This window comes from Hevea brasiliensis, chromosome 14 (genome assembly GCF_030052815.1).
Source record: "Hevea brasiliensis isolate MT/VB/25A 57/8 chromosome 14, ASM3005281v1, whole genome shotgun sequence".
Classification (NCBI taxonomy): Eukaryota; Viridiplantae; Streptophyta; class Magnoliopsida; order Malpighiales; family Euphorbiaceae; genus Hevea; species Hevea brasiliensis.
This window is the reverse complement of record NC_079506.1, coordinates 65,925,662-65,949,638: the sequence shown is the minus strand read 5'-3', so window position 1 is coordinate 65,949,638 and position 23,977 is coordinate 65,925,662.

Genomic DNA, 23,977 nt, shown 5'->3' with positions numbered 1-23,977 from the left:
ACGGTACTCTGTCAAATTTTTTGTAAAAATTACAGAGATTTAAATTAATTAAAATTTTGATTATGACTTAATTTCAAGTAAAGGTTTAAAATCCCTTGTAGTATATTTAATGGGTTATCGGTCAGAGAAGTTTGGTAATTCATTAGGTATACTACGAAATCATGTTATGTCTTACAAAGGGGTAAGGTGCGACGACTTGTATCCCATAGGGTTTTGAATTCATAGGTTAAAAATGATGATGATGGCATGCAAACTCAAAGAGAAAATATCTTTCATACTTGTGCAATTGTTGATGGAAAGGGTTGCAGTTTAATAATTAATGGAGGTAGCTGTGTGAACATGGCAAGTAACTTGCTTGTTGATAAATTGAAATTGCCAACCATGAAGCATCCACATCCATATAGATTACAATGGTTGAATAATGGAAGTGAATTGAAGGTGATAAAGCAGGTTAGATTGATGTTTAGTATTGGGCGATATCGTGATGAAATAATATGTGATGTTATTCCCATGCATGTAAGCCATATACTACTTAGTAGGCTATGGTAATTTGATAGAAAGTCACATCATGATGGATACCTGAATAGGTATACTTTTGAGAAAGATGGGAGAAAGCACATACTAATTCCCTTAACACCAAAGCAAGTGATGGAGGACTAGCTGCAAATTAAGCAATCCTATGATGAGCTAGAGAAGTGTGAGGCCAAAAAGAAAAAAAAATCTAGAGTGAAAATTCAAGTGGAAAAGAGTGAAAGAGAGGGGAAAGACAAAGACAAAAAGAGAGAGAACAGAGAGAGTGAATTCGGCCATATTGATAATAGAGAGAAAAATGGGAGTTTTTATAAAAAAGAAAAAGATTTGATGAGGGCCTATAATTGTAGAAAGGCATTGATTGTGATTAGGTTTAAAGAAAATCTTTTTACTGCTAATGACTTACCCAAAAATTTGCCTATAAGTGTTATTTCTTTGATGCAGAATTATAAGGATATATTTCCTGATGATTTGCCACCAGGCTTACCAACAATTAGAGGTATTAAGCACCAAATTGATCTTGTTCCTGGAGCTATAATTCCCAATAGAGTAGCTTATAGAAGCAATCCATAGGAAATAAAGGAATTACAAAGGCAAGTAGATGAGCTATTGGCAAAGGGGCACATAAGGGAGAGCTCGAGCCCATGCGCTGTACTAGTTCTTTTGGTACCTAAAAAGGATGGTTCTTGGAGGATGTGTGTTGATTATAGAGCTGTCAACAAGATTACGATAAAGTATCGACACCCCATTCCTAGAGTTGATGAAATGCATGATGAATTAAATGGTGCTTGCATATTCACTAAAATTGACCTTAAAAGTGGATACCATCAAATTTGAATTAAGATAGGTGATGAGTGGAAAACTACATTTAAAACTAAATTCTGACTATATGAATGGATAGTAATGCATTTTGGCCTAACTAATGCACCTAGCACATTCATGAGGCTAATGAACCATATCCTATGCAATTTCATTGGAAAATTTATTATAGTGTACTTTCATGATATATTGATTTATAGCAAAACAATGGATGAGCATATTGAGCATTTAAAGGTTGTATTTGATGCATCGAGAAAGGCGAAATTGTTTGCTAACATTGATAAGTGCACTTTTTACATGGATGAGGTAATGTTTCTTAGTTATAAGGTTAGTTCTAGAGGAATAAGGGTTGATGAGGAAAAGATAAAAGCAATTAAAGAATGGCCTATTCCTGAGAATGTAAGAGAGCTAAGAAGCTTTCATGGTCTAGCAAGCTTTTACAGAAAGTTCATTAGAGATTTTGGTACTATTGCAGCACCCTTAACCAAAATAATGAAGAAAGATGTAAGTTTTAAATGGGGTAAAGAACAAGAAAATTCATTTAATGCACTTAAAGAAAAACTTTATTCTGCACCTTTATTGTTGTTGCCTGATTTTAATAAAACTTTTGAGATTGAATGTGATGCTTTTGGGAAAGGTATTAGCGCTGCTTTGATGCAGGATAAGAGACCAATTGCATATTTTAGTGAGAAATTGCATGCACAACTGAATTACTCGACCTATGACAAAGAATTATATGCCTTGGTGCATGCTTTGGAAACGTGGCAACACTACTTGCTGCCCAAAGAGTTTGTCATCCATACTGATCATGATTTATTAAGACATCTCAAGGGTCAAAGTAGGCTGAATAAAAGGCATGTTAAGTGGGTCAAATTTATTGAATCATTCCCCTATGTGATTCAATACAAGAAAGGTAAGGAAAACGTGGTTGCTGATGCACTATCTCAAAGGTATACACTAATCTCTACACTTTGTTTCAAGTTGTTGCGTTTTGAACATATCAAAGATTTGTATGTTGATGACCATGATTTTTCCAATGTTTTCCATGCATGTAAGTATTCGACCTTTAAGGATTTTTATAGACATGATGGGTTTCTTTTTGAGAAAGGTAAACTATGTATACCCATTAGTTCTATTAAAAAATTATTGGTTCGAGAGGCTCATAATGGGGGATTAATGGGACACTTTAGCATGGATAAGACCTTAAGCATATTGCATGAACACTTTTTCTGGCCTAATATGAGAAAAAATGTTGAAAGAGTTTGTGCATGTTACATTCCTTGTAGGCAAGCTAAATCAAAAGTACAACCACATGGATTATACATGCCACTTCTTGTTCCAACACATCCATGGGTTGATTTGAGCATGGACTTTGGATTAAAGCTACCTAGAACAAGAAAGGGTCGTGATGCTATATTTGTAGTAGTAAAGAGTCGTGATGCTATATTTGCAGTAGTAGATAGGTTTCTAAGATGGCACACTTTATTGCATCCCATAAAACTGATGATGCTGCTAATATTGCCAATTTGTTCTTTGATCATTAGGTTAAATTGCATGGCATACCAAAAACTATTGTTAGTGATAGGGATGTCAAATTTTTAAGTCATTTTTGGCTTGTTTTATGGGCCAAATTGGGTATTAAGCTGCTTTTCTCTATAACTTGTCACCCTCAAACTGATGGGCAAATTGAACTGGTAAACCAAACTTTAGGGACTTTATTGAGGACAATGGTGAGAAGTAATATTCGATCATGGGAGTAATCTTTGCCATTTGTTGAATTTGCATATAACCGTAGTGTGCATTCTTCTCACAGGTTTTCACCGTTTGAAATTGTCTATGGTTTTAATCCACTAACGCCTTTGGAGTTATTACCTTTACCTTTGCATGAGATTACTAACTTAGATGGGCAGAAAAAGGCTAACCTAGTAAAGGAAATTCATGAGAAAGCATGAGTACAAATTGAAAGAAAAAATGAAAGGATTGCGCAATATAGAAACCAAGGGAGGCACTAAATTCAATTTGAACCTAGTGATTGGGTTTGGTAATACTTACGCAAAGAAAGGTTTCCATCCAAAAGAAAGTCAAAGCTGGATGCTAGACGAGATGGTCCATTCAAAGTGTTGGAAAAGATTAATGATAATACTCACAAAATCAATTTGCCAGGTGATTATAATGTTAGTGCAACATTTAATGTTTTTAATTTCTCCCCTTTTGATGATGCAGATTTGCATTCGAGGGTGAATGCCTTTGAGGAGAGAGGGAATGATGTAAGATCAAAAGCAGATCCAATGGACCATGCATAAGAGGAGATTCGGCTAGCCCATTATAAAGGTTTGAATGATTTCCTAATAAAAAATAATGGGCCAATCATAAGATCCAAGCTGAAACAATTAAAAGCCCAAGTTCAAATATATGCACAAAATCACGTTACATGCTAACTTGGGTTGAATTCAACTAAGGGCTTAAAGGACTGACAAACATGGATGGATAAAGGCATACACTAGCCCAAGTTAATTAATTTAATTGAGCTGTGTGGGCCTAATACATAGGTTGGTTTGTTAGTGGGCCAATGGACAGAGACTTGTAATGTTTTGGTGGGCCTATAACGCCCTCACTTTTGATAATCCGTATATCCTACTGTTTCGGTGACTAACGCTTGTTCAGATAGTTAAAATGTCTAGAACCAAACTTAAACTAAAGTGAGAAGCCATAAATAACCTAAATAATAACTAGGAAAAATTTAGGAGAAATCAAAGAAATGAAATGTAAATAGGTTAAAAGAGCCGAGGCTCCGACGCTAGGTAACCCTAACGGGAAGTAACTGTGAATATGATTGCCAATCCCAGACCCATGGGGAACCCTGTGAGATAAATATTTGGAACTTAATTGAAGGATTAATGAGGTTTAATGACAATAAAAATGTCATGGGAGTGCAAGAAAAATTATGCTAATCGGGAAGGGCAATTGTGATGTAATGAGCACTAAGAGGGGCATTTTAGTCCTTTCACCCTCAAAGTTGATTTTTAACCAATATGTCCATTTAATTAAGTGAGATTTATGTCATAAAATATGGAGAAATATTGATAAAAATTTAACTAGAAATAAATAGAGAAAAGGAAGAAAAGAAAATAAAATGAAATGAAAATAAAATCTAATTAATGACATATGCATGATGTCATGGTGATGCAATTAAAATCTTTAACCAATTAGAGTTACACAAACACATTTATAAGAGATAAAGAAATTAAAAGAGACCAAAATTTGGTCAGCTTCTTCCTCCCACTAAGTTGGCCGAACCACCATGAATGGAAAGCTCTTCCATTTCTTCTTTTTCTAAGCTTGATTCCCTAGCAATTCTCACCACAAAACCCCTAAACCCCAACACAAAAATTAGTTATTAGGTCTTGGAGAAGTTTTTGGTAGCTAAGAAATTGAAGGAAAGTGAAGTTGGGAAGCCTTGGAAGAGTGACCAACTAAGGTTAGTGCAATTACTACCTCCCTTCTTTCTTTAATTCTTGTTATTATGTTGAAGTGAGTCCATATTGCATGAAATTGTGAGGAAATGATGAATTTATGGAGCGATGAAATTTTAGCAGCCTTAAGGGAATGGTGGTTTTGATTGATTCAAAATTGCTTAGCAATGGTATTTAGTGTGTAGACATTAATTAGAAGTGGATTAGTGTGCTTAATTAGTATGTATTGTATGAATCTTGAATTGGGAGCTAGGGTTTTGAGGAAATTGGGAATTTGTTAAATTGTTGTTGAATTGATATTATTAAGGTCAATTAATGACCATTTGATGTGGTTTGACCTTAAAATGGAGTTGGTTTTGGAGTTGAAATGCTAAAAGGAGAAGTGCTCCTTTGTGCTGGAAATTCTGGACTCTGAGTCTAGTAGGATTAGGCAGTTATAAGTAAAGTTATATAGCTTCAATTTCTGTAAGGCCAATTGGAGGTGAAACTTAGGACATAATGCCACATTTTTCACGAAGTGAACCTGCCCAGAAACCCAACACAAAGTGACCTAAAATTGGCTTGAATTCGGGTAGCCATAAGCTGGACCTAGAAAAATGATCATATGAATAGTGAATGACCATATGAATAGTGAATGTTCAAATGGGCATAACTCCTTGTAGAGAGGTCCAAATGACCTGATTCTTGAACCCATGGAAAGCTTAGACATAGTAGAACATTTTTCATGAAGATTGGGAACTCTAATTCTGACCCTAACCTAATCACGTTGCTAACTAAAATTAGCCCAACAAAACTGCCATAATCAAAATTAACCAGAAAATCTTGGACATTGACCAATCCAACCAGTTATGGTAAAAATGTCATAACTTGAGCTACAAAACTTCAAATAAAGTGATTCAAAGGGGAATTAAAGTTAAGACATTAAGGAATAACTTTGATGAAGAAAGGTTGATCAAATTTCCACTGTAGATTAGTCTAATGTAACAATAAACTTAGGTTACAAAATTTGAAATTTTTGAAATACTCTTAGAAGGACTTGAATTGTGGTTGGCAATTTATGCCAACAACTTAATGGACCAAAATGTGGGTTGAACTTGAATTTGGGATTTGTGTTCCCATTATGTATGGCATAACAAAAAATTTAGCATGAATAGTTTATGAATAGTAACTATAATGACACAATGCAAAGAACCAATGTCTAAGATACTAATGTGCCCATGTATGCCTAGTTTATGATTGGTTTGGATAGGTTGGCATGCCATGTAACGCCCTCATTTTACGTAGTCTGCACATTTGACTGTTCTGGTGACCTAAAGTCTGCTTGGACAAGTCAGGATGTCTGGGACTACACTTCAGTGACAGTGAGAATGCATAAAATGATGAAACAAATAATAAGAAAATACAAGAAAAATTAAGGAAAAATAAAAGAGAGGAAATGAAACTAGGTTAAATGAGCCGGCACTGTAGCGATGGGTAACTGCACTGGGAAGTTATGGCGAAGGCAATTGCCGACCCCAAGACCATGGGAAACCCTCAGAAATAAATTTTGAGACATAATCAAATGCTTATTGAGGTGTACATTAGAAATGTCAAAGAAAATTTAATAAATTAGTACAGAGAAAAACAAAAAAATCAAGAAACCGACAAAAATCCGTGTTACTGAAAAATTGGGAATGCAATCCGAAGAGGGTATTTGGGTCATTTGACACCTAGAGTTACCTTTTGACCTCAATGTCCATTAAAAATGAGTGATAGCATACTTTGAAAATGTCATGAAAATTAAAATTGTACATAGTATAAATGATAGAAGTTTAGGGCATAAAAATGAAAATTGAGAAAGTTTGAATAATTAAATATTAAAATAAGTTAAGTGCTCCACTAAGGCAGATTGGACCACCTATAAAAGACACTTTGGACAGTTGAACATCATCTTCAACCTCCAGCAATTAAACCAGCCAAATGCATCCCAAAGAAAACTCCCATGGCTAAAATCTTTAGCCTCTCAATGCAACCATGAAGTGAGCCCTTTTTCCACTTGATTGCTTCATTAAAATTGATCACCACACTTAGGGAAGGATATTGGCAGCTGAAAGAGAGAGATTTGGAGAAGTTTTGACAAGCTCAACTTGAGGTAAGTGTCCAATTACTCCTCCTTTCTTTAAGCAAAATGATGTTTAAGGTGAGGGATGATGTTTGATGAAGAAAAATTGATGAATTGTTGGGTAATTGGATTGAGCTAATTTTGGCAGCCATGAAAGTTTGATGTGCTTGAGTTTTTCCTACCTCTAATGGATGGAAATTAAGGTTGATTAAGTCAATTTGAAGTGTAGCAAGTTAATGCCCATGTATATATATGTTAGTGCTTAAAATTAGGAGTTTAAAAAGGGAATTGAATACCTTAGTAAACTGCCATGGTTGGCAGCTTGTAAACCCTTGAATTTGTATGTGAATTGATGAAAATTATTCATGAAATATGATAGAGTTGAATTGGGGGTAGTATGTGTGTATTTGTTATGGAAGTGCATGTGACAATTTGGTGAGTATGTATATTGAATATGAGTTGGCTTAATTATTGAACAATAATGGTGTATTGTATGCCTTGAACTCTTGAGTGTTCTATCCAAAGTTGTTTGTGGAATTGTGTTGAATAAATATATAAGTGCCAAAAATGAATATTGAAGTATTGGGAGGAGGAGGATTGCCAAATTGGGAGTGTAATTTCTCTTATGCAGGTTGTGATTGTTAACAGTGTATAAATTAGGTTTTAAGTGTAAAGTTGTGACTCCAATTGGTATGAGGCAAATTGGAGGTGAAACTAGACATAAAATAGGCCAACTTTTATGTAGAAGTGTTGCCCAAATTCTGCCTAGAAGTGACCTAAAAGGATGACCTAATCCAGAATTGCCTAACATATGAACCTAGAAATTCACCATATGAACAGTAATCAGTCTTTTGGCCATAACTCACTCAAAACTAGTCCAAATGACCTGAAATTTATACCGTTGGAAAGCTTAGACATAGGGCTACAACTTTGGTGAAGACCACAAAGCCCAAAAATGCCAATTACGAAGTCAAAATGATCGCCAAAATTGGGTTACAAAAACTGGCCGAATTGACTTTGACCTAAAAATGACCTAAACTTTGCAATATAAGTGCAACTTGACTAGAAATAGTAAAATGACCATAACTTGGTCCATAAAACTCCAAATGACATGAAATCAGTCCCAAAATTTTAATAAGACATAGATCTACAATATTGGTAATTTGACCAAAACCCAGAAATCAAGGGAACTAGGTCAATTAAGTTGATTAAGTTGACACACTAAATCTGGAATTGGTACAATTGACCATTAGGTCCAGAAAATTCAAATAGGCATATCTCCCACAAGAAATCTCCCAATGTAATGAGCCATATTAATCTGGAACGCTAAAAAATAGACCTAAAACATTGTTTTAGATAACTTCCTCAAATTATAAATGTATAAGGTCAGAATTTAAGGTCAAGCCATTGACCTAATTGAGGACCATGCCAATATAGGACCTTTCAGTCCAAGCTAACAATTTATCTATAAAGAATTATATAAGACTTGAAAAATGGTAAGAAAAATTTTTGGTTATCCCTAAGACATAGGGCAACAATACTTATGAGGAATGCTAGACCTCAATGTGATTACAAATAGTCCAAATAAATTAGTAAAGTCAAAACCAAAAATGCCTAAAAAGGAAACTAAAATTTAGATTTGACCTAGTTATGGTTAATTGACCATAACTTGAGCTATACAACTCCAAATGGAGTGATTCAAAAAGAAAATTAAAGAAGACACAATGAAAAACAATTTAATGAAGAGAAATTTGTTAAATTTAGATTGTAGCTTGGTCCAATAGACAGTAAACTTTGGCCATGAAATCTGAGTAATTACAATAAAATGCAATAAGCTTTGAAATGAAATTGGCAATATATATCAACATGTGAGGAGTGAAAAATGGAACATATTAGTGACATTAAAACTAATTCACCTAGTGTGCATTAAAAGTCAACATTATAGGTTGACTAATGAAAGGAATAGTATTAATAAAATTTAATTATTGAACCTTCTTATTAGAAATAATTTAAATGAGTATTGAAACACTTTAAATTATGTGTTTCAGTTAGAAAAGACACTGGGAAGGGAAAAGACTCACTGAGTCAAGGCCAAGAGGTGACTCATTAGAGGTTTGTGCACAACTAGTTTTTAATTGATTTTGTTCTGAATATTTCATATGATTAAATGAAGCTATTTTCCTTATGTATTATGTTTATCAAGTATTGGATTTAATTCAATGATTATTGAAATTATTATAGTATGTATGAGTTTAGCTTTGTGAAATGGTATTTCAACAAGTATTAAGCATTGTTGTGGATTGAATAAATTATATTTTGAAAAATTGTGATAGAATATATTTTCAATTGTGATGGGCAATTTGCATGGAGAAATACAAATTTATGTTTTGAATTGTGATGAGCATAAAAATTATTGGATATTGGAATTGACTTTGAATCGAATTGTGTTGTAATTTATGCTCACAAAAAGGACAAAGAGATTTGTGATATTGTTTTGTATCTCACTATAGATGCTTGACTAGGTTATTACCCGTCTCTCTCATTTGTTGAATAGATAATGGAGTTAGCTTTGTTTTGATTACCAAGGTACGTGCACAGGCTTAGATTCTCCTCTGATTAGAGGTTAGATCTAAGTTTTTTTATTATGGCCCTTTCGAAAGTTTCATTATTGTGATGTGTACTATGCACGATGATTCGACCTCCCCCACCATAGGGAGTTAGAATCCGATTCGACCTCCCTGACCATAGGGAGTTAGAATCACCCTGAAGATGGCCCTCGCGGATTAGTCTTGCATAGTTAGTGAGATAAAGAATGGTTAGTTTTTGAATAGTAAAGAAATTCGATGTCAAATGGGATTTATGCATAATTGATTTTATTGGAATTAACCTTTATTTCCATAATTGCTAGAATTACTTTAAATGTCTAGTTGTGATTTGATAAATTAAATTTCTTGTTCAAAGTCATTTTATACAAATGATTTATATTATCGGCAACGAATATTTTGATTTTTGGAATTTGATGAGTATCCAGATTTTCAAATTATTTGCTGTAATTTTGCTAAGGTATATTGTACTATGTTTTAAGTTATAGTTGTGCACCACTGAGTTCACCACTCAGCGATAGCTTTGTGCTGTCGTAGCTGAAAGTAAGGATAGGGCAACTGAGTGAGAATTCCTATAGCTGCGCCTTGAAGACACATTCAGATCAGCTCCAAGTATATCATAGGTATACCCATGTACATAGGTTTTGATGTATGCGAGTAATAATATGTATATAAATTATTTGAGCAGTTGTATAAAAACTCTAGTAAAATATTTTGGTATGTAATTAAATGTAAATTATTGTAAATGTTAATTTGAGATTTTATTTACCTGTATAGTTTTGTATTATTAATTTTTGAGTCTTATAATCAATGAATGTTTCTTTTATGATGAGGTTAGTTTGAAAATGAAATGATTTGATTATTGAGATTGAATTGTGAGATGAAATGAAGTTTATTGGAGTTGTATTTGAGAAAACATATTGCGAGTGTTTTCCTTTTCAGGTTTGAAGAACTATTTTCTCAAAATACAGCCGGCACTTTGCCAAAATTTTGAAAATTTTTTATAACACCAGATTTTAATCGATGATTTAAATTTCAAGAAAATTGATTTAAAATCCCTTGTAGTACATTTAATGGGTTACCGGTAGACGAAGTACGGTAATTCATTAGGTATACTATGGGATCATGTTACATCTTACGGAGGAGTGGGGTGTGACATGCCAATAGGGTTCTGACTTGTAGTACTGCTAATGGCTCCGTGCTATTTTGTGATTTATGGCTTTTATTGCCATTATGTGATTTATGACTTCTGGCCATTCTGTTACTCCTTGATACACGTGGCTTTATGCCCGATTGATGTTATGGCTCTTTAGCCATTCTGTTGCAGACCCGGCAGACACTATGTGACCGATGGTGTGATGACCTGTTGTACTTGATGCCCAGTGTCAATTTACCCATTTATTCAGTCCAATCAATTTGTATAGGTTACTTGGTCAATTGAAATAAGTCCTAAATATTCACTAATAAATAAGGAATAGAAAAACCATTAAATTAAATATTTTACAAATAGTTATCAAACATATATTTTGTGTGGTATAATAGTATAATTTCTTTATTTCTAATTATTTGGTGTATTTTTATATTATTATTGCACCACTAAGCATTATGCTTAGCGCGTTACTTTTTGCCACGCTTAGGTACAGGAGATAAGGAGAAAACCTAATAGGCAGTTGACTGAGAGTGTTGAGATCAGATCTGCACTTGTGTGTCATTGAGTCACCTCCTCATCTAGTAGTGCATTTGATAGGATACCTCTAGCTGATGTATTTTGTTTTCTTTTGGATTATTGTAATTAAATATTAAACATGTAATATATATATATATATATATATATATATGTATGTATGTATTACAAAGTTGTATTTGTTTACACATTATTGTAAATTAATGAAGTTTGTAATTTCATATATGAATTGTGTATGATTAGAAATGATATGGAATTTTATATGGATTCATAAGAGTGAAAATAATTGATGATTTAAAAGAGAAAATGAGAATGATATGAATCCATATAAAATTCCATCTCATTTCTAATCATACACAATTCATATATGAAATTACAAACTTCATTAATTTACAATAATGTACAAACAAATACAACTTTGTAATATATATATATATATATATATATATATATATATATATATATATATATATATATATATATATATATATATATATATATATATATATATATATATATATAAAATTGTTTTCAAACAGATGGTCATTCGTCAAAATGTTAATAAATTAGGAGAAACTCCGTCAGTTTCTCCGATTAAATAAGTGAACTTAAATAAATAAAAAATTAAATTTGATTACTAGGAAATGTAATAAGATAAGATAAGATATTCCGGCATAGAGTGTGACATGCCTTACTCGGCTACACTGTAGACGGGTAAGGGGTGTTGCATTTAGAAAGGGGTGTCACAGGGCCAATGGACAAAGACCTGTAATCTAGTAGGATTATTTTTCTTTAATTATTTCTTGTTGAACCCTAATTCCCTTATGGAATTAATGTTAATCAGGACTCTTTAGGTTAGGATTAGTTTTACAAGTTTTCTTAATATTTAGGACTTTGTTCTGGTTGGTTTGACTTAACCAACTTAGATAGGAACTATTCTATCATTAGGACTCTTTGTAAAGGGGGAAATCTAAATTCTAACCCCTATAAATATGCATTAGTCGAACTCCATAAACATCATATTTGAGATTTGAGTTTTTCCTTTGATAAATTTCATATTAAAGTGAGTTGATAGCTCTCTTTAATTTTATGCTAATGTAGTTAATTATTTACTTAGGTTTTAATCATAAGTTAATAATTCAGCTTCCTATTTAATTTGTTCTTAATTACTACTAAATTAGGGTTAAGGTTTAGAATACCTTAGAATCAATTAGGTTAAGCCAATTAAGGTGAATTAACAAATCAATCAATTGCTTAAGGCGTTTGAAGCAGGGGCAAGGATACCAAAGGCTGATTCAACTATCTTGAGCAAATATCTTGGGTTGGATCAAGATCAGATCATTATGTATAGGGAACAATTGAAAGCTAGTTTTTTTATTTTCGATGGAGCAGTTTTACGTGGACGTGTTGAACTATCATTGAGTCTCTGTTGCACAGCTTCACTCAAACTCATGGGAGACTTTGGTGGCTTTCTAAGGTCTTTGCCGAGCTAGAAAATTGATTCCAACTGCAAAGGGCTTTGCCTCTCTCCATGTAACACCCCCATTTATATAGCCTAGTATATTTCACTATTCTGGTGACCGGAGTCGGACTGAATAATTAAGGGGATTAGAACAACACTTAAGATAACTAGATAATCTATAAACACAAATAATTAGTAATTGCTAATTAGTTAAGTATAAATAAGAAATACATAACATAAGAAGTTAAACGAGCCGAGAGTCACAGCGATGGGTGACCTTCTCGGGAAGGACTGCGAAGTCATTTTAAACTCAAATTTCAAATCGTAAAATATGACTCCGCGGTCCTTAGGACCATTACGAACACAGTGGAAAAGAGAAAATCACGAAAAAGAATTGTTAAGTCAGTCAAATAATTAGGTCAGAGAACCGGAAGAAATATTGAATTATTTGCAAACTGGGTTGAACCGGCGAGGGGCAATTTGGTCAATTTGGTCAATTAACCCCGAGAGCTGACTCCTGATCTAACTATCAAATAAAATCGGAGAAAAGAAAATTTCAGAGTCGGGAATTAAATTAAAGAACTAATAAAAAAATAAAATAAAAAAAAAGAGAAAATGAAAAAGGTGTAGGGAGATGACATCATGCATGATGCCATAAATCCTATAATTAATTAATTAATTAAATTGAATTTTTGGTCTTTCATAAGACAAATTACATAAAAGAAATAAAAAGAAAAAGAAAATATCATTTGGTTTTCTTCCTCACCTTGTGCCGCCTCACTCTCCCTCTCATCTCCATGAATTTTCCTCCATTAAAGCTTGCACTCAAACTTTGAAATCCTTACTAAACCTCAACTTCTCCCATAATTGCGTCATAAAAACTTGTTCTAGTCACTTGAAAAGGAGATTGATCATCAACGAAAGAAGAAAAGAAGAGAGAAATTAGAGAATTCAAATTCAAGTGAGGTAAGCACACCAATTTGAAAGTTTGAGATTTAGTAGTTGTGTTTATAGTTTGAGTTACTCAGAAATAAACTTGAAATGAAATAAAAACATGTGTGGAGGACCAAACTGAATTTCGTCCAGTAGGTGTATGGGATTGATGGATTTGAATGAGTTTATGGACCTCCATTAGTTGAATGATTATAGTTAAAAGCTTTGAAATTAGCTAAATGCAACAATTTAGTGTGGTTAGGGTTTGGACTTAGGGTTTAGAGACAAAAAAATGTAAGGAAGTGGTAAATGATGTCTTTGACCTGATGTGAAGTGAGAAATGGTCATTTGTAACCAAATGAAGTGTGTTGGAATGGTTGGAGTTAAGGCCAAATTCGGATTGAGTGTGATCATGCTGCTGGCAACATGACCAAGTTACCTTTGAGGGACCAAAAATGAAAATTTACAAGTCCAATTGGTATGAGACCAATTGGGAAGGAAAATAGACACTAAATGACACAACTTTCATTTAGGAAGCATGCCCAAAAAGTGACCAAAACCTAGTAAACAAATTGACCAAACTTGAAAAATCACAGTCTGCCCTGTACAAACTGACCAAATGAACAGTGTTTGTTCATTTGGTCATAACTTGAGCTAGGAAAGTCTAAATGACCTGAAATTTTATCAGTAGTTAGATGAGATATAGACCTAAAACTTTTATGAAGAATACAAACCCAAATTATGCCATTAACCAAGTCATTTGGCCACCCCAAGTTGGTGACCCAAAACTGCGAGAACCAAAATTTGCCCAGAAAACTGGATTGTGTCCAATCCGGTAGCCATGGTTCAAATGGCTATAACTTGAGCTAAAAAACTCCAATTGGAGTGATTCAAAAAGGAGAATAAACTTAAGACAATAGGAAACATTTTCTATGAAGAAAGTTTTTCCAAATTCTAACAGTAAAATGACCAATGGAACAGTGAAACCTAAGGCACCAAAACTGAAAATTTGCAATTTTGCCTAAAAGACTTAGAATTTGAATAAACAATCAAAACCAGCAATTTTAATGACCAAAATGTGGTATGTGGGTGAAGTTAGGATTCTCATACCTGTTAAGCCTTAGAAAGTCAATAATTTGACTTGAATAGTATAGTGAATAGTAAACCAAAACACAAAAATTTCAAGAATGTCGAGTTTAGCACATTAGAGCTAGGTAAAAGTGAAGTTAAATTTATTTTTAGATTTATGCTAAGTTATGATACTGAAACACTGTGAAACTGTGTATTTCAGCTGAAAAAGACTTGAAAGGTCTGTGAGACTGAGTCAAGGCCTAGAGGCGACTCACGTCAGGTCTGTGCACAATAATTCTTGTTTAAATATTTTATTCTCGAAAATTTGACTTCTGTGATTAATTATGTATTGTGTTGCCATTTTATGATCGCAAATATGACTTTGGAAATTAATCAGATTTCTCACAAATTATTTGATTAAATTATTTTGAATTGATTTTGTGTTCACACTTAGCATGACAGTGCGTTATTATTCTTCCTCCATTTATGGGGTGAGATCGATTATTTTTCCTCCCTCTCTGGTTTACCAGTTGAGGTTGTAGATCGGATGAGTACTCATTAGCTAGCTAGCCACCTCCCTCATTGATTTCGATTAGTGGGGTTGTAGATTGCTTTGTCGTGGTGTACAACACGGCATTGATTGGAAATTTTGTGTCATGGCTTAAGTTGTGTATGACTTGGCAACACTGTGTTTATTAAATTATTTAATTAAATTGTGTTATTATGAGTTTTAATAATTTGTGAAATGTGATTGAGAAATATTTAAATTGTGTTTTGTTAATGAATGATTTATGTATTGTATTTAAAATTTTTATTGTGCACCACTGAGTATTTTTATACTCAATGATAGCTTATTTTGCTGTCGTTGATTGCAAGGAGAAAGCAGCAGAGTGAGCTGCTATTGATACTGAGGACTACACTGATCTTTTTGTACGAGTATTATTTTATACCCTTGTAGTTAATTTTGATGTAAATATTTTAATGTTTTATGTATCACTGTAAAGTTGAGCAGTTGTATAATAAATTGTAATAATATTATTTTTGGATTTCCTTCTGTAAATTAAGATTTGTATTTGTGAATTTTATATTATATGCACTGTGGATGGAATTATGAAATATTTTAAGTTAATAAATTTTTGGTTGAATTGTGGAATGATTTGAACTGTGTTGATTTGAGATTAATTGGAGGTTGGGAGTGGTGGAAAATTATTGGAAGTGTTTTTCTCAGGTATTTGAAGAACTGTTTTCTCAAAATTCAGATGGCACTCTGCCGAAATTTTTATAAAATTTGTGGAAAAATAAAAATGGACAAAAATTTTTACTAGTTTTTAAGCTTTGAATAAATGATTTTAATTCCCACCAAAACGCTCACCACTTCCAAAATGTAAAAAAAAAATAGTTTTAAAATCCCTTGTAGTGTACTTAATGAATTATCGGTAGGTGAAGTTCGACGATTCATTAGGTATTCTACGAGATCATGTTATGCCTTACAGAGGGGAAAGGTGTGACATGTTTTAGTGGTATCAGAGCATGGTTTTACAATAAATTTTGACTATGCATGTGAATATTTCTTTGACAAGTACAACTACTCAAGTGTCTTTAATTGATACATATAACATATTTACATCATGAATATGCACTAACAGAGGTCAACCTCCTTGTGTTTGATCTCAGGAAGTAGAAATTTTGGGAAAACGGAATGGAAGAAGGAGATCATTCCGTGGAACAATCTATTGAGGCTGAGGTTCAAGGGGAAGCCCCAGCACTCCAGAACGTGAGTGGGTCAGCCACTCCAGCTCCTACTCCAGCACCGCAGTTTCCTGCTCAGTTTGCACAGCAGATGGCTGCGTTTTTCCAGCAAATGGCGGGAAATGTGCCACACCAAGCTCAGATGTAAGCACCTGTAGCACAACCACAGCCCTCAGCTTGGCAATATGAAAAATTGATGAAATTTGGGGCCACCGAGTTTAAGGGCACTATGGATCCACTGGAGGCAGAACAGTGGTTAGAAAGAATGGAATGGGTTTGCAGAAAGCTGCAGTGTACTGAAGAATTAAAATTTGAATATTCAGTATCTCTTCTCTAAGGGGATGCATATGAATGGTGGAAGACCATCCCCCACAGCTTAGTCGAGCCACCTGTGTTGACCTGGTCAGACTTTTTGAGGGAGTTTCGATAGAAGTGGGTCCCCGATGCATATGTGGATATGAAGTTACAAGAATTCCTGAGTTTGAAACAAGGGGACAGAACCATAACAGAATATGAGAGAGACTTCTCTCGACTGAGCCACTATGTTGGAAGTTTAGTCTCCACCCCCAGAGACAGATGTAAGAGGTTTGAGTCCTGGTTAAGGCCGAATCTAAGGATGCAAGTTGTGGGATTCAGATACCAGAATTTTTCTGAGTTGATTTCACAAGCCCTAGAACTGGAAAAGATAGAATCAGAAGGGGCAGTGAAGAAGGTTACACAAGAGAAAGAGAAAATTGAAAAGACTACTGGACAAGCACCTGAGAGTGGTTCAGGGAAGAGGAAACAGTCTGGAGGATCTAGCTCTCGCAGATCTAGCAGAGGCAGATTTCTGGCCAAAGACCACCTTGGTCTGGTCAGCAGATTTAGCAGGCACCCCGAGGAGCCCTATCGGTACGGCAGTGTGAAACTTGTGGTAGAACACACGGTGGGGTTTGTTTTAAGGAGGATTGTACTAGTCCGCGCCGGTCTGGACCTTCTGCTACATTTGAAGGATCAGCCCAAGTCTCTACACCTAGAGGATCATAGCCAGCTGGTAGAGGTAGAGGCAGAGATAGGGGTCTTGGTAACACTCCTGGGAGTCAAAGCACTGTTAACTAGCCAGTATCCAGTGGCGCACCAGTCAGAGTGTATACTATGCATCAGAGGGAGGAGGGTGAAACATCAGACGTAGTAGCTGGTATTTTCTCCATCCTTGACCAAGATGCACATGTATTATTTGATCCTAGCTCCACACATTCGTATGTTAGTGCTAGTGTGATGTGTTCTACTGCTATCTAGTGTGTACCAATGGATTATGATGTGCAAGTAACTAGTCCATTAGGCCAGGAGGTCAGGGTAAATAAATTATATAGGGATTGTCCTTTGGTGATCCAAGGAACACTTTTCTGTCTGATTTAATTGAAATGCCCTTCAGAGATTATGACATTATCTTGGGCATGGATTGGTTAGCCAAGCATCATGTGATGATTGACTGTAGACTGAAGACAGTCACTTTTGGTCTTCCTCAGTATGGTGATGTAATAATACATGGGGAGAGGCAGTTATTGCCTTCAAACATCATTTCAGCTGCACTGGCCAGAAAAATGATTAGGAAAGGGTGTAAGGCATACTTGGCACATGTGATAGACACCCAAGTGGATAGTCCAGCTATGAGGGACATCCCTACTGTATGTGACTTTTCGGATGTGTTTCCTGATGAATTGTCAGGATTACCCCTAGAAAGAGAGGTGCAGTTTGAAATTGATGTTATGCCTGGTGTGGACCCAATCTCCATAACGCCATACAGAATGGCACCAGCAGAACTAAAAGAATTGAAAGTACAGTTGCAAGAGTTGCTTGACAAGGGCTTGATCCGTCCTAGTGTGTCACCTTGGGGAGCGCCAGTATTGTTTGTAAAGAAGAAGGATGGCACTCTCCGGTTATGCATTGACTATCGGCAGTTGAATAAAGTGACAATAAAGAACAGATACCCATTGCCCCGCATTGATGACTTGTTTGATCAGTTGAGAGGTACAGCTGTGTTCTCCAAAATTGACCTAAGATCAGGTTATTATCAGCTAAAAGTACAAGAGCAGAGTATTTCTAAAACTGCCTTTAGAACCCGCTATGGCCATTATGAATTCTTGGTCATGCCATTCGAGTTAAATAATGCTCCGGCTGCTTTTATGAATCTGATGAACACTATCTTCAGACCATACCTCGACCAGTTTGTTGTGGTATTTATAAATGATATATTGGTCTATTCGAGGAGTGCAGAAGAGCATGATAGACATCTGCAGATTGTACTACAGACTTTGAGGGAGAAACAGCTATACCCCAAATTGTCGAAGTGTGAATTTTGGCTGAAGGAAATATCTTTCTTGGGCCTTGTAGTATCAGAAGAGGGCATCAAGGTAGATCCAAGTAAAATTGAATGTCACACCCTACTTCTCGTAAGATGTAACATGTTCTCGTAGTACACCTAATGAATTACTGTACTTCACCTACCGGTAACCCATTAAATATACTACAAGGGATTTTATTACAATTTTCATTCATTTTAGAATTGGTGGGTAAAATTATTTTTTTTTCAAATTTTAAAAACCTTTATTTAAAGTCCAAACATAAATCAAATTTTTGGATATTTAAAATCTCCGCAATTTTTACAAAAATTTTGGCAGAATGTCGTCTATATTTTGAGAAAACAGTCCTTCAAAACCTGAAAATAAGAACACTCTCAATATATTTCTCAATCATAACTTCATTTGCAACCACCAAACTTCAAATCAACAATAATGGCAACACTTCAATTCAAAATTCAAATTTCAAATCAAGAATTAATATCTCAAAACATTTCATAACTCATGCACATTGCATTTTAAATCATTAATTTACAATCATAAGTTAATTTACAGATGTAAAATCTCAAAAATAATATTATTACAATTTTATCCGTACAACTGCTCAAATTACAGAGATACATATGCATACTATCATATTTACATCAAACTAAACTACCAGGGTATAGACAAATACCCGTACAAAAATTCTTCAATTGTGCTCTTCTCTAACTGTAGAAGCTCACTCTGCTGCTATGTCCTTTTCCCTATCTGCGACAGCAAGTTAAAGCTATCACTGAGTATATAAATACTCAGTAGTGCACAATAAAGCATAAAATGCATAATATAAAACATTTATGAACAAATCGTCATTCAAAAATCTCATAATCTCGTTTCACAAATTTTTTTTTTTCAAATCACATTTATAACAAATCATAATTTTCAAAGCTTAATATAGCACAACTTGATCAAACAATTTAATAAACATAGTGTTGCCAAACAATAACACATCTTAGGCCATGACACAAAATTTCTGAACATGCCGTGTGTACATCACGACAAGGCATACTCACCCCACTAATCGAAATAAATGAGGGAGGTGGCTAGCTAGCTAATGAGTGCTCATCCAAACTCACCCCTCAGACTGGAAAGCCAGAGAGGGAGGAAACTGACCAAATATCAAACTCACCCCACAAGTGGAGGAGGAACATATTAATATTGCCATGCCAAGTGTGAATCAAAAACAATTTAAATCACATTATTCAAACATTTCATACAATTCACGAATCATATTTCATTCCAAACTTTTCATTTACAAAGTAGGCAACACACTATTTTTCAAATAAGATTTTCAAAGCCATAACTAAATTCAAAACCATATTGTTCAAATATTTCATACAAATCAATAATTAATTTTCATTCCAAATTTCCATTGTAAAATAGGCAACACAACATTCTCGAAATTCATAATGAACAAAAACATTCACAATGTATAACAAATCAATTTTCATTATGAAAACTATAATTTAAAAATTTTTGTGCACAAACACAATCAAATTTCCATTAACAAGTGGCAACACCATAGTTCTCAAAACCCATAATTAACACAATGCATAAAAATTAAGTTTTCAGTGGAAAAACAATAATTTAAAGTTATTGTGCACAAACCTAGACTTAATCGCCTTTAGGTCTTCCAGGTCTTTTTTAGCTGAAAGACAAAATTTATAGTGTTTCAGTACCTTATTTCATAATAAATCCAATAATTAATTCATAAATACTTAATTCTAGCCCAAATATGCTTAAACTAATATTCTTGGAAATTTTCATTTTGGAGTTACTATTTATGGTACTATTCAAATCAATTTGTTGACTTTCTAAGGCTTAATAGGTATGGGAACTTCAACTTCACCCACATACCACATTTTGGTCACTAAATTTATTAGTTTTGGTTGTTTATTCAAATTCTAAGTCTTTTAGGCAAATTTGATAATTTTCAGTTTTGGTGTCTAAGGTTGCACTGTTCCATTGGTCATCTTACTGTTGGAATTTGGCAAAACTTTCTTCATAGAAAATGTTCCCTATTGTCTTAAGTTTATTATCCTTTTTGAATCACTCCAATTGGAGTTTTGTAGCTCAAGTTATAGCCATTTGAACTATGGCTGCCGGATTGGATTCAACCCAGTTTTTCTGGGCAATTTTGGTTCTGGCAGTTTTAGGTCACCAATTTTGGGTGGCTAAATGACTTGGTTAATGGCATAATTTTGGTTTGTGTTCTTCATAAAAGTTTTAGGTCTATATCCAAGCTATCCACTGGTAAAATATCAGGTAATTTGGACCTGTCTAGCCCAAGTTATGGCCAAATGAACAAACACTATTCATTTGGTCAGTTTGTACAGGGACAGACTGAGATTTTTTGAATTGAGTCAATTTATTCACTAAGTTTTAGTCACTTTTTGGGCATGCTTCCTAAATGAAATTTGTGTCATTTAGTGTCTATTTTCATTCCCAACTGGTCTCATACCAATTGGACTTGTAAAATTTCATTTTTGGTCCCTCAAAGGTAACTTGGTCATGCTGCCAGCAGCATGACCATACTCAATCCGAATTTCGCCTTAACTCCAACCATTCCAACACACTTCAATTGGTCACAAATGACCATTTCTCACTTCACATTAGGTCAAAGACATTATTTACAAGTTTCTCATATTTTTTGTCTCTAAACCCTAATGTCCAAAACCCTAATGTCCAAAACCCTAATTCACAACTCTTGCATTTAACCACATTTAACGCTTTTAACTATAATCACTAAGCTAATTGGGATTCATATACTCATTCAAATCCATCAAACCATACAAATATACTTCCATATACATGCTGGCCGAAAATCATTCATGGTCACTCAATAAATTTTTATTTCATTTTAAGCATATTTCTAAGTTACTTAGGTTATAAACACAAGTAATAAACTCATTTTGCAACTTAAATCACTAACCTTTGTGTAGCAACTTCTAAAATCCCTTTTCTCCAATTTTCTTTCTTCTTTTCTTCTTTTTTTTTTTTTTTTGATGACCAATCTTCCTTTCAAGTGACTAAAACAAGTTTTTATGGGAGAATTTGGGGTTTAGTAGGAATTTAAAAGCTTGGACTCAAGCTTCAATGGAGGTATTTTAATGGAGAGGGAGAGAGAGATGGGAGGCGGCAACCATGAGGAAGAAGAAGACTTTGTTTTATTATTCTTTTCTTTTCCTTTTCATGTATGTTTATCTTATGGAAGACCAAAATATCTAATTAATTGAATTTATTAATTATACTATTTATGGCATCATGCATGATGTCATGCATGATGTCATCTTTCTACACCTTTTTCTTTTTCTTTTTTTTTTTTCTATTTATTTTTCTATTAGTTCTTTAATTTAATTCTACACTTCGAAATTTTCTTTTCTCTAATTTTATTTGACAGTTAGGTTAGAAGTCAGCTCTCGGGGTCAATTAACCAAATTGCCCCTCGCCGGTTCAACCCAGTTTGCAAATAATTCAATATTTCTTCCGGCTCCCTAACCTAATTATTTGACTGAATTAACAATTCTTTTTCATGATTTTCTCTTTTCCACTGTATTCATAATGGTCCCAAGGACCACAGCGTCACATTTTACGGTTCGAAATTTGAGTTTAAATCAACTTCGCAGTCGTTCCCGAGAAGGTCACCCATCACTGTGACTCTCGACTCGTTTAACTTCTTATGTTATGTTTTTCTTATTTATACTTAACTAATTGACAATTACTAATTATTTGTGTTTATGGCTTATCTAGTTGTCTTAAGTGTGGTTCTAATCCACTTAATTTTTCGTACCAACTCTGGTCACTGGAATAGTAAAATATATCAGGCTATGCAAATAGGGGTGTTACAATTCTCCCCCCCTTAAAATAATTTCGTCCTCGAAATTTTACCTGGTATCAGTCTTTGAACAGTTGTGGGTGCTGTCTCCTCATATCCTATTCATGCTCCTAAGTAGCTTCTCGGCCTGAATGATGGTTCCTTAGTACTTTAACCAATATTATTTACTCATCAATTGCTTACCTCGTGTGTCATGTTCTTTATGAGCTTTTGTCATAAGTTAGATTCAAATTCATTTCAATTTTAGAGGTAAGCAAATCTGTGTGCTAGTGGATCCGCTTTTCTATGACCTCGTGTGATCCTATGGGTGAGAACTTAGTTTTAGTCTTTTCTTATCAAATATCTTAATCATTTGATGTAACCTTCAGTTTAGTTTAGAATATTTTAGTCTTTTCTTGCTGTTGTTTTAGCAATTATTTTCTTTTGTGGTCGTTTCTTTCTTGGCCATAGGTCCATAACCATTATCTTACCATCTCCATTTATGACCAAGGCCTATGTGCCATTTTGCACTATCTTGTTTGCTTTGGTTTGACTTATTTCTTTCTTGATAAAATAGTTCGGAATATCGTTACGTATCTTAAGTAAATTGCTTGCCTTGGTGGCAATTCCTCATCTAGTATTTTTCTCATTTCTTACTGTTCAATTTATTTTTATCTATCGATATTCTATAGCTTATTTTGCACTGATGTGTAATCATTATTTTCTTTTGTACTGAACTATAACCTTTCAATATTCTAACTTTAGAGTTTTAAATCCCAGGTTAGGATTTTCAAACTCCTTTCTAATAAGAAAACTTTATCTTATCATAACTATACCAAAACAGATGCCGTTTGCAACTATTCTTATTCTTGTGTATTATTGGGTAGTACGTAGCTCTACATAATAAATCCCAAGTCAGTACTGTAATCTGTAGCTTATAGCACAAACATCAAGAATATTGCATAGTTACTACGATACATCCCAATAGAACAAACTTCCCTATATCTTATTTCTTTCAAATTCACTAATATCTTGAACTTATTTTGATTATGGTACCCACTGATATCTATCAGCAATAATACCCTTACCCGCATCTAAGGTAGCTATATTACTATAACTTACTTTTAGGTTCTCTTTCCTTACATAATTAGGCTTACTAATTAACTTTACAAATTCTTTTGTGCTAGCAAATACTTTTCACTGACAAACTCTTCCAAAATTAATTTTAAAAAGACTAGTCACTAACATATCAAAATTGATTTTTTTTTTTTTTTGTTTATACATATCTCAGTTAAGAATTGAGAAAATACCAGCAATCATACCAGAAGTCTCATCCTCGTCCTTCTATCGCATAGTGTA